The sequence below is a fragment of the Phaethon lepturus genome, unplaced genomic scaffold, assembly GCF_000687285.1.
Source record: "Phaethon lepturus isolate BGI_N335 unplaced genomic scaffold, ASM68728v1 scaffold9535, whole genome shotgun sequence".
NCBI lineage: Eukaryota > Metazoa > Chordata > Aves > Phaethontiformes > Phaethontidae > Phaethon > Phaethon lepturus.
Window position 1 is genome coordinate 69,990 of NW_010538467.1, and position 6,679 is coordinate 76,668.

A 6,679-nucleotide genomic window follows, 5' to 3' on the forward strand; every position below is an offset into this window, starting at 1 on the left:
ACTGAACACAGGATGCAAGGTGCAGCCGCACCAGGGCCGAGTACAGGGGCACGATCACTTCCCTACTCCTGCTGGCCACACTATTGCTGATACAGGCCAGGATGCTGTTGGCCTTCTTGGCCACCTGGGCACACTGCCGGCTCATATTCAGCCAGTTGTCAGCCAACACCCCCAGGTTCTTTTCCGCCGGGCAGCTCTCCAGCCACTCCTCCCCAAGCCTGTAGCGTTGCATGGGGTTGTTGTGACCCAAGTGCAGGACCCGGCACTTGGCTTTGTTGAACCTCATACAGTTGGCCTCAGCCCATCGATCCAGCCTGTCCAGATCCCTCTGCAGAGCCCTCCTACCCTCCAGCAGATCAACACTCCCACCCAGCTTGGTGTCATCTGCAAACTTACTGAGGGAGCACTCAATCCCCTCATCCAGATCATCAATAAAGATATTGAACAAGACCAGCCCCAGAACCGAGCCCTGGGGAACACCGCTTGTGCCTGGCCACCAGCCAGATTTAACGCCGTTCACCACAACTCTCTGGGCTTGGCCAGCCAGCCCGTATGCCATCACATAAATGATCCCTGCCTTGCAACACTGAAAATGTGACGAAAAACCATAAAAATAATGGAATCCTGGATGATTTAAGCTTATTATTAGAGGACAGTTGGTTGTTGGGAGAGGTTACCTTTCTCAGGCAAGAAACACAAGTGGCGTGGCGTGTAAAGCAGCAGATCTTGCAGCACAGCCCCTGCTCTGACGTGCGGTGGGAGAGCTCCACCTTAGCACCATGTTAGTGCTGCTGTGAACTCCACACATAAATGCCCTGTACCATCTCCAGCTTAGATACCCTCCCGGTCACGGCAGAAGCTTTTAGCTCCTAATACAAAGACCTTGTGAGTCCAGCTACAGGACCTCAGTGTGCTCAGTGTCCGATGGCACTAACGGTATTTCAAGAGAAAGAAACCCAGAAATACCGTTCCTCTGCTTAACCAAAGCCAACAGCTCAAAGGCAGTGTTGCTACCTGGTTGTACATATACGAAGGTGAAGTTGTTTTCTGTAGGCAAACACAGTTTCAGGGTATTTAGGCCTACATTCATTTCTAAATTCAGGATAAAAGAACTAGTATGTTCTAGCTACACTAGACTGGGGTAGCAATTAATTATTTAAGTTGATTGTTCTTAAAATTTCTCATCAGGTTATTTTTGAACATAGATATAACAGTTTTTAAAAGTCTGATTTACAAAAAAAGGTTCAATAATGCCTAGTCCGGAAAGCTTATCTTACTTTACATTAATACTGGAAGCAAAATTCAGATACTGAACTTAGTGATTTTTTTATATTCCACTTGTTCACAAGCATTTTTAAATTACCACTAAAAATAAATTATCTGTTTCTATTTTGCTTACCAACAACCAACTGAAGAAGACACATCAGGGCAAAGGAACTTCTCAATAATTATCAAATAATTTACAACCAAATAAATTTGTAGACAGCACCAATTTAATAACCAACCAAGAGGTGACAGTACAAAAAGATTTGTGGAGGTAACCTCATACCTGAAAATGGTCAATGACATATTAAATTAAAGACCTCTCTCTTGTGGAAGCCAACTAAAAGCCTAAGGAAAGGATTTATTAACTCATTTGTCATTAAGCCCAGCATTTTCTCAATGCTCTAGAATTACTGGAAAGTTCATACAGCCAAGCATGAAAGGGGTCAAAGTATTCCAGTCTTGTAAGTGAGGTTATGACCATCCTCCTCCTTTTGCAGACAGGTGCCCTAAGAATTAGGTTTCCTATGATCCCCTCTGCTGTCTCAGCCCTACAAACACTTAAAAATTACAGCAAAAATACTATTGACTGCAGAATTTATCACCAGCACACTAGCAGTATTTGTCATTACAAGAAGACAGACATATACATTCCCAAATTGTGAGTAACTTGGGAATATGAGCGGTCTGACACAGCTTCCATTACAGTGACTGGCAACAGCTTTAATAACTAACTATGCAGGGGGGAAAAATAAGCTGTCTGATGAGCTGGTATAGTATTTGACAATATTTCCATTTTTAGGTTGTGACAAAGCATAAAAATGTCAGTAAAATTCAAGGCCAAAGTGATCTTGATATAGAATAACATAAGTCTTACTGATTTTGTCAGTTTTGTCAGCTTGTACTAAAACTCAGACCGGTGCAAACTGTGTATATCCAGATTTCTCCATTGTAAAATTATTGCGTATTTCATTATTAACATATTTTTTACTGAAACCTATTATGCTACAGTAGATCCTTATTTGCAAAAATGGGCAATTGATTTGAGTGAGAGTGTTTGCACGTGTGATGGCTTTTTGGTCTGGGTCTGCACCATGGAACAAACAGAGGCACCTTCTGGAAATGCCCTTGCCAGATGCCTGGTACATTTTTTTCGGCACTTTCAGAAAGTGCCTTTAAGTAAGTTGAGTGCACATCCCTTTTTGAAACTTTCTCTCGCTCATGCTGTACCTGAGGAAGGTCACAGAGGTGGGAGTTTGGAGGGCTGAACGCAGCCGGCGGCCCCAGAGGAAGCAGAGGGCACGGCTGGAGCCGGGGAATGCGCTGCCTCTGCACGGTGCGGAGTGAGCCCGGCACCTCGGAGCGGGAGCTCCTGCGAAGGTGCGGTCAGATCCTTGCCGGTCTGAAACTCATGCGCTGTAGCATGACCTAAAGCCAACTGAAAGCAGAGACTTTAAAGTGGGTCCTTTTGTCGAAATGTAAGGGCTTATAATGCAATTTTAACCAAATTTCCTTTGTTTCATATATAAACAACAGCTGCTAAATAAACTGACCCTTCTAAGAACTATTTGTTTCCAAGTCTCCCAGTTTAGAATTAATTTTTCTGGGAAATAGTTTTAATGTCACAGCCAAAACATTTTTGCCCCATGATACTTATTTTGCAAAATGAAAACCAACAGTTACAGCTTTAAGAGGCAACGAGCACAGCAACTACTTAACAATTTGTTCTTGGCAGGATCTGACCATGTCCCAATACCCTACAGATTAATGTTTGTATAAAGGAAAAATGCAGTATTCAGCAGGGAAAAAGATTATTGCTGGCTGGAGTGCAAAGCGGAACATTGCTTCCTCTGTTCACTTCTAGCACGGTATCTCTCCTCAAAACTCGGCTATCCCACCTCTTCAAGAAACCTGCATCGCAGGCACCTCTGCGAACAGCAGATATCCCAACCGCTGTCTGGGAAAACACTTTGTAGGAGGGATTTTGCACAGTTTTATTTGCAAACTATATTACAGGCTCCCTGTGTAGGACAGAGGAGGATGCACATCTTTGCTTTCTACCAGCTCAGCTCCCTCAACCATTGCTTCAGGACTTTGACCATTTCCACGTGCTGGATCTCAGAGCCAAAGCAAGCATGGATGAGTGAGGTTTTCACGCTCTGCCAAGTTTGACAGTGTGTCTTTTCTCCATGGGAAGAATGACAGCAATTCACACAAGAGACAAATGAAGGGACTTTAGAAGGACCACCTGGATCTGGTCCCACGTGTCTGTGCTGCCAGACAGTCCATGTCAGTGGCTCTCCGACATCTCTCCTCCCCAGCTGGGGCACCACAGCCCAATGCAAATCCCATTACATGGCAGGAGGGTGTATAAAGGGTGAGAGACTTCGTCTCTGCACCAGAGCACAAGGTACCAGACAGAAATTCATTAGGTCTACTCCGCCGCAGTGCAGTGCAGGCGGTGGACCACAAGCAGTCCTCTTATAGCTTTGCAAATTACCTTGATCCAGGGTCATAGTGTGGGAACTATTGTTCAAGATAGTAAGCAACAAAACAGTAGGTTAAAAAAAAAGAAAAAAAAAATCTCATTCCACATATAATACATACAACATCACCTTCTGCTACACTGCTGCCCCAGCAGACAATGTTGATCTTATGGCTCCCTCTGGGGAAATTAAATCAATTTATTCATCAATACACAGCAGGTTTTTTCAAAGGTTAAAATTTGTTACAAATTTTTCATTAGTTTACATTCATACAGAGAGAAAGAAGAAAAGATCCTTTTCCAGTTGTACTTTAACTTACATAGAAAGGAAACCAAGGACATTTTAATGTGTTTCTGGATTTATTCACATTTTAAACTTCATCCAGAGTGATGTTTCCATGACCCTGCTACTTCAGACCTCCCTAGAATGATGCACCACAGACCACTAACCCCTGCAATGGAAACGCTGATTTCATGGAGATGGACCAAAGCAGTGTTAGCCCTTTGCTGATCAGATAACCAAAGAGAAAAATTCTGAGGCAGAATTACGTAGATGGATAAAATGCCAAGTTGGGAATACACAGAAAGATCTGGAAGTGTTTAGATTAGGACAGATTGACTTTATCTACAGGAAAAGGTAAAGCAATTACAGCCAAGGTTTTAAATCTGTTCACAGGGTATTTACTATTGATTACAGGAAAATCAAACTGGACCTTGGACACACTGACAGTGAGAGTGACAAGAGACAGGTAATTCTGTGAGCTGGACTTGCCACATCACATCATTTGCCACATCAGTATCAAAACTGCCTCATTTTTCGAAATACAGGGTTGTCTCTGCTTAATATGCTTGATATTGATAAAATGGTTACTGTTCATACGCAGTACCTACAGCAATGGGGTCAGTAACAAGACCCACTAAGAGTACAGTTAAGGTTAGTTAAGCCTGAAGGTTATTGTCCTCTCAGAGTGAGAAATATCTGACAGTATCTATCGTCAATAGAACTGGATTTTTTTTAATACTAAACATGAACCAGCAGTACCAAAACTATATTGAATAGAAATAACCCACTCTTTAAAACCAGCAGCACTATCATATTTTTAAAGGGGAATGTGACCTCTGTCTACGCTGTGCTAGAAAGGGCTGTTAGGATGGCAAGGATGGATTTTCTACAGCCTTCAGGCTACCATCCATGCTGCAGTTTGTGTCCATCATCCAGCAGTAAGAAATATCGAGAGGAATTAATAATGAAGTAGAGGGCTGTGGCTGCCCTTAAGCCTTCCAGGAAATGTGCTCAGGAGCAGTATTTGCATTGAAGCTCTCGATATATTTTGGATGTGCTTCATGAAAGGTCTACAGGTCCATGCCAGAGAGACAGCAATGCCTCTTCCTACTTCATTTTGGGGCAGTCATGCCTATGAAGGATGTCAGCAGGGCATAATTCTGCATAGCAGAAGATCATGGGACACCTCGATCTTCTCTGATTTCTGATGTTTTCCACTTTTAATAATGCCAGAAAATCCCTAAAAGACTTAGTTAAAAGGGTTTTAATTTTTCTGCTTCTACAGAGATATTAAAAACCCCATGGCCCTTACAAAGAATAAGGGAAGATCTGTGCATAACTGTGGTAATGCCCCTGAAATCAGTGAAGTTGACCTGCGTTTGTAGACCACATGTTCCTTCTGTTTTGCAGTATCGCCAATTAAAAACCCTTGGCTAAACTTAATGAATCTCCTTCTTAATTCTAGAAATACAAGACTTAACTGACTCAGGAAAAATATCATGAAGAATCCTATTTTACAACAGAATCTTTAATGCTTCTTTAATAAGGAAATTTATTGCAGTTCGTGGGTTTCATTTCCTCAAAAAAACCCAGCAGAACAGATCTTCTCAATCAAATGCGTTATTGGCCCTGCTCCACCTTCCCATTAACTGCGAAGCATAAGCTAGCACTGAAAAATAAACTTGATTTACTTTAAGTAGAAAGAGACCAGAAAATAAAAGTAGCTGAAATAGGTCAGGTGCTGAAAAAGGCGGCTGCAAAGTTGAATTTAATCCTGAGTAAGTGATCTGGAGCACAGCTAGTGCATGTTCCTAAATACTGCAGTGCTTGCTGTGCAAAGGCTTTTTGCTCCTCGTTTAATGCATGTGAGAGCTTCCCTGATGGGCCCTCCTAAGCCTCGAGTGCTGTGCTTTGGATTTAGTGCTCCAAAGAGTTTGAAGAAAAATGCCATGCCCCTAAGAGTGTTAATTATAAGGCTCTCAGAATTTAATTGATTACAATCTCCCGTTATTCATTATCTAAGGCATTACACCTGTAGCTCCAACAAGTATTTATGACTCTATTCAACAGATCGCTGCCTATGCCAAACTCCAGACAAGATCTGCCTGTACCAGAAAGTACGAATGCAACGCACTATAAAACTACCACAAGCAGACAGCTGCTAACTTCTCAACGAGCTGAGGACAAACAGAGCTCGAAGGACAGCAAAGTCCAGCTTGTGCAGAGAAAGGTGGAGGCAAGTTCAAGGGTGTAGACTTTGAAAGGCTATGGTGAGCCAGGCACATCCTCTTCCCCACCAGCAGGATTAAAACTGCAGAAAGCAACCAGGGTGCAAGGAAAAGATGAAAACAAGATTATGTAACATATTCTAGGTGGACACAGCATGACACATGATGAAAAATAGCCTTATGTTTATGAATATTGAAGAGACACAGCTAATAAACGCCTCTGAGGTGCTAGGTGTATCAGCTTGGCCACGGCACAGGCATGAAATGCGGTCAACAGACTTTTTCCAAGAAAGAGTCCAGACAACGCATGGCCCCTATATGAAGCGTAAATGTATCTGAAAAGATTGCCACTCCTCTTTGCTCTGCTGACACTGCTACAGCCACTGGAGGTGCCAGAGTAGTAGCCATATGGAAACAGGA